Below are 12,425 nucleotides of genomic sequence, written 5' to 3'. Positions count from 1 at the left end.
TGGGGATGAGACAGGCGCTAAAGTTGAACAAGCTGATGGATATGAGCCCCCAGTCTGAGAATCTGTTTAAAATTCAAATATTTAATGGTGACAAATAAAAAGGCCTATTTATGATTTTAAAAAATTCTTCCTCACAGTAAGCTGAAGTTAGCATCCCTGCAATTCCTACCCATTTGCCTTTCTTCTGTTCTTAGGAACCAAACCTCATATCAGAGGGTAGTAATCTGTTCAGAGCTGGGTCTTGGCCAGAGGCATAGTTGTGACTGGTGCCTTTTGGAACAATTCTGTGCTGCTTATTTGGGGTATGAATCCTTTTTAAAAAATCCTTACCTGAGGACATGCTTATTGATTTTAGAGAGAGAAGAAGGGGGGAGAAAGTGAGGGAGAGAAACATCAATGTGAGAGAGAAACATCCATCAGTTACCTGTCATATACTCTGACCTGGGACCTAACCTACAACCTAGATATGTGCCCTGACTGGGAATTGAACCCATGACCTTTAGGTTTATGGGATGATACCCAAGCAACTGAGCCACACCAGCCAGGGCTGAATTCTTACTTTTAATGGATATTTGGTTTAAAGTAAGAAACATCTGAGTTTTTCATAAAGTGCTTCAGTCTGTCATGCTACTTTAATGTAATCCACAAGCCACTTCTCTGAAAACTTGCTAACTTAATTAAAACAAAGTATTTATATCCAGATTGTTATTTGTGACTTCAGTGATGACAGTTGCCTTTTCTTTCTTTTTATGGCGATCCTATGGATTTAATCGGAGTCTTTGTTCTCTATTCTTCTGAGCATTCCGTGGTGCTGACTTGCTTGCAGTTCTATGCACCATCAGGTTGCTGTCCAGTGTCCCCAGCCTTTGGCTGCAGAGGCCTGGCCTAGATCTGCCCATGAGTGTGGTACCACATTTACAAAGTTCTGTGGAAATGCTACATCATACCACAAACTAGAGTTTCTCAAATGACCATGTAAATTAGAATCTCACAGTGAATTTGTTAAAAATACAGATTTTTGAATTTGTACTCCCAATCTTATAGATCAAAATCTCTGAGAATGAGGCCCCATAGTGTGTTTTTTAAACTAAAGCTTCTCTGGATGATTCTCAGACAAGCTAAACTGAAGAACTGCTGCTCTAGGTATTGGCAAAATAATCACTGTATATACATCATTAGTAATCTGTTTGGAATATTCAGTATATATAAGTATCATATTTTTTGGATTATAAGACACCCCCACCCCAATTTGGGAGGAATAATGGTTGTTAGTGCTGCTGTTAAGGTCTGTTTACATTTACACTGGTGAAATATTATGTTATTTATGTTATTAAATATTTTACCATATTTTTTGCCTCAAAATTTTTCTTCCTATTTTCCTCCTCTAAAACTTAGGTGCATCTTATGGTCTGAAAAATGCAGTATATTCACACCTCTATCAATATCTTGTCTACTACTTTTCCTTTTCCCCTCAGATATAAGTTTGGTGAGGGCCCAGTGCCCAGCACAGTACATGGGCACATAATAGATGCTCAGTAAGTAGCAATTGAAAGCACTGGAAACAAACACTTCTTCATCCCTTCCACTGCACTGATCCTTGTAATAGTGGGTGGGGGGAGGGAGTCTATTATGTAAATGAAGTGAGAGGAATGGGGAACCAAAGAATGGGGGAATACTGAAGTGTATAGTAGTATGCAGCTGTTGTGGGCCCAGAGTTCTACAGAAATCTGTGGATGAAGACAGTTCCCTCATTAATGAGAACTTCTGTAGGTGCCAGGTCTGTAGGCCATTCTCTTAGACTGTGAGAGACTGGGCAGCCAGAGTCTGCAGAGACGGGGATAATTTCTTCTCTTTACACCAACCTCAAAGCCTATAGAATTTGGGGAATGAGGGAAGGCCAAGAAATGGCAAAGGCTTGTATTGTGTTTCTAGAAGTAACTAGTCATTCAAATACATGTAAGCCTCAAGTAATGTTGATAAAGATTACTATTACAACTGCCTTGGGAAGATAGGGTGTGGAGTTGCTATGAACCAGACAGAAAGCCTGTATTCATATTCCATTTCTTACTAGCTCAATTTCTTTTTACTTCCATTTCTTTATTGATAAATGAAGATAATTTAATTATATAATCCCTGTGTGCTAGTCCAGATAATACTAACTGCCATAACAAAGGTATCCTCATACTTCAGGGGCTTAACACCATTGAAGTTTGTTACTTGATCATAAAAAGTCCAAATGGATGTTCCTGTTTGATGGGTGGTTCTCCATCATGTGGTGATTCAGGGACCCAGGTTCTTTCCATATTATGGATCCACATCCCCTAAGTCCTTGGAGCCTTCTGCTAGAACCTCTGCAACTAGTCAGCAGACAGAGAAAGAAAAAGTAAGAAAACACATCATCTCCTAAACCATTTTGGCATGAAAGTGACACATGCCACTTTCCACTCACATTTTATTGGGGAGAACTAGTCACAGGGTCAATCTAGGAGCAAGTTGGTATGGGAAATATAGCCTAGCTGTGTACTGAAAAGGAATATTACTTATTGCTGCATTAAAAACCATTATAAAACTTAGTGGTTTAAAACAGCAATATATTTAGTTCACAAATCTGTGGGGAAGCAATTTGGGCTGAGATCAGCTAGGCAGTTATGCTGATCTAAGTTAAGCTTACCTGATCAGAAAACTAGGATCACTCATGGAAACATGTTCAGCTACTGTGGGAGCCCGCCAGGTCGCAGGGGACCAAGGACAGAGCCCCCACTGTGAAAATAGTGGCGGGACTTGGTTTCTGGTCCCTGGAGCCGGCGGGTATCTTGACATCTTCCGGACCTTCTCCTTCTCAGCCTTGAAGGAAAGAACAAGATCTTGGCATATGCGTCATGTTCCAAGGAAGTGATAGTAATGAGGACACTGCTATCTTTGGGCTCATGTTCTCAGGATATGAGAACATCTTGCCCTCTTGATAGCCTTCGGGAGTGTACAAACTTTTGTAAAACAGCATTGTTCTCAGGCCACTGCAGTTCTGCATATAAGCCAGCAGTTCCTTGAATAAAGTCGCCATTTGCCAGCAGAGCACTTGGTCCTCTCCATTCTTTAAGTCCCTCGCCTCACCTCGCGACCACCCTTGCTGCCGCGGGCGGTGGCAGAGTGGCGCCCGACGAACAGGGACCCGGAAACAGGGGGTCAGGGGGGACCAGCAGAGTCCTAATCGCGAGGATAGAGGAGCCCGAGAGGACCGCTGCTACGGGGCCCGGTAAGTTAAAAGTAAAAGTAGCAGGGAGTGGTGTTGGAGAGTTGTTAATCATGGGAATTTCCCATTCATCAGATCAGGGACTTTTTGAAAAAGTCCTCTGCTCCTTATTGAAGGGGCGAGGCATTACTACCTCTAAGAGTCAAATACATTGTTTTGTAGGTTTTATTCAACAAGTTTGCCCTTGGTTCCCGGAAGAAGGTACTATTAATATGGAAACTTGGAAAAAGGTAGGAGAACGTATTCGTGAACACTACCGTGCTCACGGTCCAGAGAAAACTCCTGTTGATACATTTTCTTTGTGGACACTAGTGAGAGATTGTCTTAGAGGAGATTCTGAGTTTGAAAAATGGGAGCGTGGGACTCGCAGTAGCCTGCGAGCCACTCGTTCGGCAGAGGATCTTTCTCGCCCTCTGCCTCCAGTGCCGACTGCTCTGCCTCCTCCGACTTGGGAGGCGCCGCGGTATGAAGAACCTGATCTTAAGGTGGCGACTGATCTTAAGGTAGAGGCCATCCAGTCAGGGCCGCCTGGATAGCTCAGTTGGTAGAGCATCAGACTTTTAATCTGAGGGTTCAGGGTTCAAGTCCCTATGTCAAAAGTTTGTGCAACAAGCTATTCAACAAACTCGAGATCAATTTCCTCTTGCATTAATCATCCATTACATGGATGACATTCTATTAGCTCATGAAAGCGAGTCTTATTTGTATTCAACTTTCCAGCATATACAACAAGCCTTATCCCAATCAGGATTGCAGATCGCTACTGATAAGGTACAAAATACCTATCCATTTTCTTACCTAGGGTATTCATTAAAACCCTCTTCCTTCTCTCCGCAGAAACTAACCATTGATACTTCTCAATTAAAAACTTTACATGATTTTCAAACCTTTCTAGGGGAACTCAATTGGATCCGCCCTTCACTTAAATTATCTACTGGTGACTTAAAACCCTTGTTTAATCTTCTTTTAGGAGACCCTAATCCCTCGTCTCCTAGATCCATGACTCCAGAAGCAAAGAAGGCTTTACAGTCTGTAGAAAATGCTTTATTAACAGCTCAACTCACATATTGTGATATTTCACGACCGTGGTCCTTGATTATTCTTCCTACTACCTTAACCCCAACAGGAGTTTTATATCAAGAAGGTGTATTGCAATGGATCCATGGATCGTCTACTCCAAAGAAAGTTTTGAGTCCCTATCCCTCTCTGGTAGCAGAACGCATCCAGCAAGGGCGCAAAATCTCTCTCCAAGTTTTAGGACATGATCCCACTGTTATTGTTATACCTTATACCGCTGAACAACTTAACTGGCTTCTTAACTTTAACGACATTTTTGCTCTTGCCTTTGAAGGTTTTGCTGGAACCATCTCTCATCATCTGCCCGCTGATAAAATTTTACAATTTGCCCATACTGCACGATTTATTTTTCCTAACATTGTCACTTCTGAACCTTTATCAACCTCCTTTACCCTATTCACAGATGGATCTTCTAATGGACGTGCTGTTCTACTTACTCCTACCAAGCCTCTCATCTGGACCACCCCTTATGTTTCAGCTCAAGAAGTGGAACTGTTTGCTGTCAGCCAAGCTCTTGCCCTATATAATCAACCATTTAATCTTTACACAGATAGCCAATATGTTGTTCGAGCTATGGCTGTTTTAGAAACTGTTCCTTTAATTCATACCTCTAATCATACGATTTCTCAGCTTTTCTCAGATATTCAACAACTTTTACAGAAACGACAGTTTCCCTGTTTCATTGGTCACATTCGAGGACATTCCTCCCTTCCTGGACCCCTTGCCCATGGTAATCAAACTGCAGATACTTTTACGCAAATTTTCCTTTCACAGGAGCAAAAGGCTACATCTTCTCATGCCCTGCATCATCAATCTGCTCGCTCTCTTCGTTATCAATTCCGTCTCACCCGAGAAGCTGCCCGTCAAATTGTTAAATCATGTTCTACGTGCGCTCAGCTTCTCCCCGTGCCTCATTATGGTATCAACCCTCGTGGTCTTAAACCCAATGATCTTTGGCAGATGGACGTTACCCATTGCCCAGCGTTTGGACGATTACGTTACTTACATGTCACCGTTGATACCTGTTCTCATTTTATCTGCGCTTCTCCTCTCACAGGTGAAAATGTACGCAATGTTATTACTCACCTTCTCTTTTGTTTTTCAATCCTTGGAGTTCCTAAGGTCTTGAAGACAGATAATGCCCCAGCGTATACTAGTAAAAGTTTCGCTTCTTTTTGTGCTTCATTTCAGATTTTACATAAAACAGGTATACCTCACAACCCACAAGGACAAGGTATCATTGAACGTACTCATCTTTCCCTCAAACATCAGTTCTCTAAATTAAAAGGGGGGAGATGGTATGATCCTCATTCTCCTAAACTGTTAGTGTCACATTCCTTATTTGTTCTTAACTTTTTAACTTTGGATGCAGAGGGACGCTCCGCGGCTGATCGGCATTGGGGGCCGCGTATGCGACATTACCCGTTGGTTTATTGGAGAGACCCCATAGATGGCTCTCGTCATGGACCTGACCCAGTTTTAGTTTGGGGCAGGGGGCATGTTTGTGTTTTTCCAACAGACGCAGAAGCCCCTCGTTGGCTTCCTGAACGTTGTGTCCGACATGCCCAGAAGCAAAACGAACCGGCTGCGGGGACGGCTAGCACGCTTGACGATGCAACCTCGCCTCAACCACCCGGAGTGAGCTCGGAGAAGAATCCAACGCCTAGCGATTTTGCTGAACCTTTTGTAAATGCTGAGAATTCAAGTGAAGACTGAAGAATATTGGACTTTTGTCCCTAATCCTCCCATAATGCATCCTGTAACCTGGAACGATAATGACTTTGTCCCTGTTTATGTTAACAATACTAAGAGTTAAACTCGCTTGAAGTTCGATCTTCTTTAAAATGTCATTTCATGTTTTCCCATATTTGTGTTACCCCTTTTCTTATAATTCAACTAAGTTTCCATGGGAAAAGGTTCGCAACCATTTGTTAGGAATTTGGCATAATTGCAATTCATCCTTAGACCTTATTACGTTACATAAAGAGATTCAAGATTTGATAAATGCTCCTCCTTTAAACATAGATATTGCTCGAGATGCTCAGAATTTCTTGTCCGCTTTATCTAAGCAGTTTCCCTCTTTTGGACATGTTCTTTATAGTTGGATAGGTTTTGGTATTTTCGTTATTTTGCTTTTGTTGTGTATACCTTGCATTATTCGTTTTTTTATCAAACAAATCGGTGGCTTGTACATAGACCTCAAAAAACATAAGCTGGACATGATGAAGAATGTGGAGCCAGTTCGATATATAAAATAAAAAAGGGGGAGATGTGGGAGCCCGCCAGGCTGCAGGGGACCAAGGACAGAACCCCCACTGTGAAAATAGTGGCAGGACTTGGTTTCTGGTCCCTGGAGCCGGCGGGTATCTTGACATCTTCCGGACCTTCTCCTTCTCAGCCTTGGAGGAAAGAACAAGATCTTGGCATATGCGTCATGTTCCAAGGAAGTGATAGTAGTGAGGACACTGCTATCTTTGGGCTCATGTTCTCAGGATATGAGAACATCTTGCCCTCTTGATAGCCTTCGGGAGTGTACAAACTTTTGTAAAACAGCATTGTTCTCAGGCCACTGCAGTTCTGCATATAAGCCAGCAGTTCCTTGAATAAAGTCGCCATTTGCCAGCAGAGCACTTGGTCCTCTCCATTCTTTAAGTCCCTCGCCTCACCTCGCGACCACCCTTGCTGCCGCGGGCGGCGGCAAGCTACTATATTGGGTAGGGACTGGTTGGTCTAGGTTGCCTCACCTAGGAATGTGTGTCTTTGTTTCATTTGTCTGTCACCCTCCAGTATACTAGGCCAGATTTTTTTGCATGGCATCCGAAGAGAGTCCCAAGATCAGAAATCTGCAAAGTCTGTTGAGGCCTAGACTCAAAACTCATGCAATGTAGTTTCTGTCACATTATATTAGTCAATACCCAAGCAAGGAGCAGAACTATAGAAGCTATAAAGAATTATGGCCATTTTGCCGTGGCTAGAGTGGCTCAGTGGATTGAGCACTGGCCTGTAAACCAAAGGGTCACTGGTTTGATTCCCAGTCTAGGGCACATGCCTGGGTTGAGGGCAGATCCTTGATAGTGGGCATGTAAGATGCAACCACACATTGATGTTTCTCTCCCGCCCTCCCCTTCTCTCTAAAAATAAATTTAAAAAAGAATTATGGCCATTTTGTAATCTATCACAAAAATGAAATATAATTGGTTAAACAGGTTTTCCATAACATGCTTAACAGAGTATCTGGCATCATAGTAAGGGTCCAAGAAATGTATCAATTGTCATCATCATTATTATCACTTATTGAACACCTACTATGTGGCAGGCTCTATACTAGGCAATTTATACATTGTCTTATTCAATCACCACAACTATTCCACTTTACAGATGAGGGAACTGAGTCTCAAAAGGTGAAGAAAACTACTGAAGGTCATTCAGTAAGTGACAGTACCCAAGCTTGTACTCTATACTGCCTTTGGTCTTAGTTTTCTACCCTAAAATGCTGAAGGACCAACTAAACTTGAATCTGGGATGAGATTAAATATTTAGGAAAGTCTGGAAAATGATATGAAAGGAAATACCCCGGACCTATTACCTAAAATATAAGGGTGAAGTCCAGAGCCAGTTTTAGCAGATACCCCTCAAGTTGGTCACAGCTCATCACAAGGACAAAGCAATACTGATTATTATGGTTCATCTGCTTGTATATGCTGACTAATTCTTTCCTTTATCAGAGAGGGTTGATGAATTCCTTCCTGACCAAAGAGTCCATGTTAGTGTTACAAGCAAGATATTGGGTAGGGGGAAGGAAGTAGAAAGGAAGTTGGTAGAGGTTACTGTGAAATTCAGCCTCAGAGCAGAAAAGGAATCTGAAATGCCCTTAGCCAGATATCCCCAATCTCTTTTGGTGACAAAGACACTGATAAATAAATAGCACTTTATTGATTGTACAAACAAGGCTTGGTGAGCATATGACTTAATATACATTTTTCAGTAAACTCAGAGCCTCCCAGGCGTCTGCAGCCCATAATTTGGGAACCAGTGGTCTGGTTCAGAGCAGTAGGTTTACTTTTTTTTTTTAAAGATTTTATTTATTTATTTATCTTTAGAAGGGAAGGAGAGAGGGAGAGAAACATCAATGTATGGTTGCCTTTCGTGCGTCCCCTGCTGGGAGTTGGCCTGCAGGGAACTGACCTGCAACCCAGGCATGTGCCCTGACTGGGAATCGAACCGCGATCCTCTGGTTCGCAGGTCAGTGCAGTAGGTTTACTTTTGAGAGCCATTCTGTTAATTTGGTAGTGGTTACTGGAAGCACTGTGTTGAAATGGATTCTGAGGACATCTCCAGATATTATAGGAAATATTGCTAAGACTGGTTATTGATATCTTTCAGTGGCCTCATTTATCGAGGTGGTGTAATGCTTGCTAACTTTTTGCCATCTCTGATTCAGTTATGTCTTCATAAGAATAAACTGTAGCACAGAAAATGATGTGATTTTACTCCATGTTACAGAGTTATATAGGTCTATATCTTTGGCCTCATGATTAGTGTCTGAGGCAGAATGTATTTTCAATTTTCTTTCCGCATTTGCCCCTATTTTTGTCTGAAACTCTGCTTTCATGCTGGATATGGTGTAGTTTCCTTTCTTCATTTGAGAAAACAAAACTAATCAAAGCTTATTTGGGGGTTTTCCTGGAGAATTTAATTGAGTGTTGAGACAAGGGTTTCAATTCTGGTCTATTTTTCACATCAATTCTCCTGTTGTAACACATTTGTGCTCAAGCATTAGACTTTGAAATCAGAAGACTAGTTTATTGTTGAATTAAAATATGGTGCAATTCAAGACTACACAGTATATGCCTCCCCCCTCTTTCTCTTTTTCAACCTCTAAGGTTCCTCACTGCCTTTCTGTTTTAATACTTTTCAGGCATCTGAGATTAATTAATTTCTGCTTACTCAAGTGCACACCCACACACAACCCCATTAAGCTCATGGGTCCCATAAAACTTCATTTCACTAAAGCTAGAGGGGACTTAGACTTCATCCAGTCTTTTCTGAGGAGACTAAAGTGCAGAGAGGGAAGAGCTGGAAGTTTTCAGGGTTGCACATCTGGAAGTCAATTTTGTAGAATCCAGTTTGCCAAATGGCCAATTTGCTGAATGGCTGACTCACACCACTACCTAGTTTTTGTGAACTTCTTTTATTTAGTTGATGGGTTTCATTTTGTCTTCACTTTAAGGAATATTTAGATTGCCTCTGCCCCAGTTCCCTCCTTCTGTAGCTGAGCCTGGGGAAAAGCAAAAGGGAAGTGTGAAGAGCATGAGAAGACCATATAAAGAATATGAATAATTTTATTAACATATTCTCTATTAATAATATATAATGAAATGCTACACATTCAGAATGTATTTTTGAATAATGCTCTGTTAATAAAGAATACTAATAAAGAACATATTCTTATGATGTCTTCCTCTTATGAGTCAGAGTATGAACAGATTTTCCTTGTGCCCTTTAGTTCTCCCTCTCTCTCTCATCTTCAGCCTAGCAGCACTTTTCATCTTTCAATTCCTTTAGAACACCAAGCTTTTTCCTGTCATGACCTTTGAACTGCTGTTTCTCATTCCTTGAATGTCCTACCTGCTCTTAGTATCAACATCTTCTGATATCTTTTAAACCTCAGCTTAAATGATTCTCAGTGAAACTTTACCTGATCACATAATCTAACTTTACTCCTTTATCCCATGTATTAGTTAATTTTTGCCATGTAACCATCCCCAAAATTAGTGGCTTAAAGCACTCATTCCCTTAACTTGTGTCTACAGACATATAAGAGAGCCTAGCAGAAATCAGCTGGGCCAGCCCAGATCAGAATTATCCAGTCAACCCACAGAATTGTGAGCTAAATAAAATATTTGCTGTTTTAAGCCACAACAGTTTGGGATGGTTTGTTACACAGCAGGAGCTAACTAGAAGAGGGGTTCTGGATTAAGACACCACACACATTCATGTAACAATAGTCAGTCCTGTTTGTTTAGGTCTTATAGCAGACAGTTATAATTCCCCACCACAACCCTTCAGGCCTTACCATTTTTGTCTATATCTATCTGACTCAGCTGCCAGTTATGCATTTCTTTGCCCAAGGGCTTTCCCTGGCTGCCAGATTCCACCTTGCCTGTACTCACAGTACACCCAAAATAATTAACACTAGTATGAGCATCCTTCAGTGATTGATACGAGTTGGTGTATAAATGCCCCAACTTTGTCATAACTTGGGTGGTATGATTCCATACTGTCTTCCAGAGTTCTCCAGTCAAACTGAGCTGTAGGACTAAGTAAAAAAGCTTCCACCACATCCCTGCTTTTGTCTTTTTCATCCACAGCCTGACCTGGAAACAAATAACCCAGGGATAAACTGAGGCTGCTCATTTAGGCTCTGTCACAGGCTGCAGCTGCACAATTACACCAAACACATTTGGCATGATAATTTTGATGGGGAGGGGGGGATCTTTTGCTATGGTTATCAGAGAGGGAATGAGATAAAGCTGAGAGGTAAGAGTGAGTAGTAGGACTGGGGAGAGATCTTTGTAACATTATGTGGCAAGAACAAAAAACTAGTAGTTTAATGTATCTGTTTTTCTTATAATAGTATTTTTTCCTCCCAGTAGTATTTGTATGCATGTGTGGAGGTATAAGTTACATATAGTGAAGTACAATGCACTATTCAATGAGCTTTCACAAATGTATACAGCCAACCCTAACCTCACAAATCAAGATACAGAGCATTTCAATCACCCCAGAATGTTTTCTTATGCCCTTTTGAAATCCATCTCCACCCCCTACCAGAAGCAATAACTGCTATGATATCTATCATCATATATTATTAGTCTTACTCATTCTAGAACTTCACAAAATAAAGGCAAAAAGTATATACTCTTTTATATCTTGCTTCTTTCACTCAATAGAATGCTTTTGAGATTACCCATGGGGTTGTGTATATCTGCTATTCATTCCTTTTTTATTGCTGGATTACATTTGATTGCATGACTATGGCATAATTTATCAATTCTCATTATGTTTGATATTTACATTATTTCCTGTTTTTATCTTTATGAATAAAGGCACCATGAACACATATACACAAGTATTCTCACAGGCATGTATTTTCATTTCACTTGAGTAAATATCTAGGAGCAAAATTGTTAGATCGTAGAGTAGGTGTGAAGCCTTTGCTCTGGTTGCCTCTGTGGCTCCCTCTGTTACCCTAGGCCTCTTTCTGGCCTGCCTCCTCCCACCTCTGGGTCTAGTGTACTGAAGTTTCAGCAAACATTCTGTGGAGGGGCCATAGCTACTTCCTTCCAAGATTCAGAGCAGGGATTAGGGAGAGGGCCAGGAAAGAGCATGGAGCTGTAAGTGGAGCATGAATGGTTAAGAGACCAGAGTCTATCTTGGTTCTTCCATTAATAATTTCCAAACAAGTAATTTTCTGAACTTTCACTTTCTCATAGATTTCAAGATTCCTTTCAGATGGCTCTATGTCTGTCTCATGAGTTCATAGTAGTCACTCATTTAGAATTTGTTTCCCTATGCAGAACAAAAAATATTAAATTATTTATATTACTCTTGACTTCAAAAACATGAAAATAGTTACTGTTTGACTGATTTTTTAAAAATATATTTTATTAACAAGCAAGCAAAATACAACCAATGACACTCAAATATGGAACTGGCTGTCAGGGCCCAGAGGGGGGAGGGGAGAGAATCATAGGGGAAAAGGGAATGGACTCACATGAACAAGTATAAAAGACACATGGACAATAACTAAGGGTGGCGGGTGGAAAGGGGAGGGAGGCGGGGAGCATGGGGTGGGGGGCGGGCAGGGATGGGATTATAAGACAGAAACCTGTACTTGAACAAGAATTAAATAAAAATTATATTTAAAAAAAATAAATAAAATATATTTTATTGATTATACCATTACAGTTGTTCTATTCCCCCCCTTCATTCCCCTCCACCCGCACACTCCCTCCCCCACCCTTTTCCCCCCCTTAGTTTATAACCACGTGTCTCAAGTTCTTTGGATTCTATATTTCCCCCACTATTCTCGCCC

The sequence above is a fragment of the Sturnira hondurensis genome, unplaced genomic scaffold, assembly GCF_014824575.4.
Source record: "Sturnira hondurensis isolate 20B ecotype Veracruz unplaced genomic scaffold, ASM1482457v3 Scaffold0005220, whole genome shotgun sequence".
Lineage (NCBI taxonomy): Eukaryota > Metazoa > Chordata > Mammalia > Chiroptera > Phyllostomidae > Sturnira > Sturnira hondurensis.
This window is presented reverse-complemented; position numbering follows the sequence as displayed.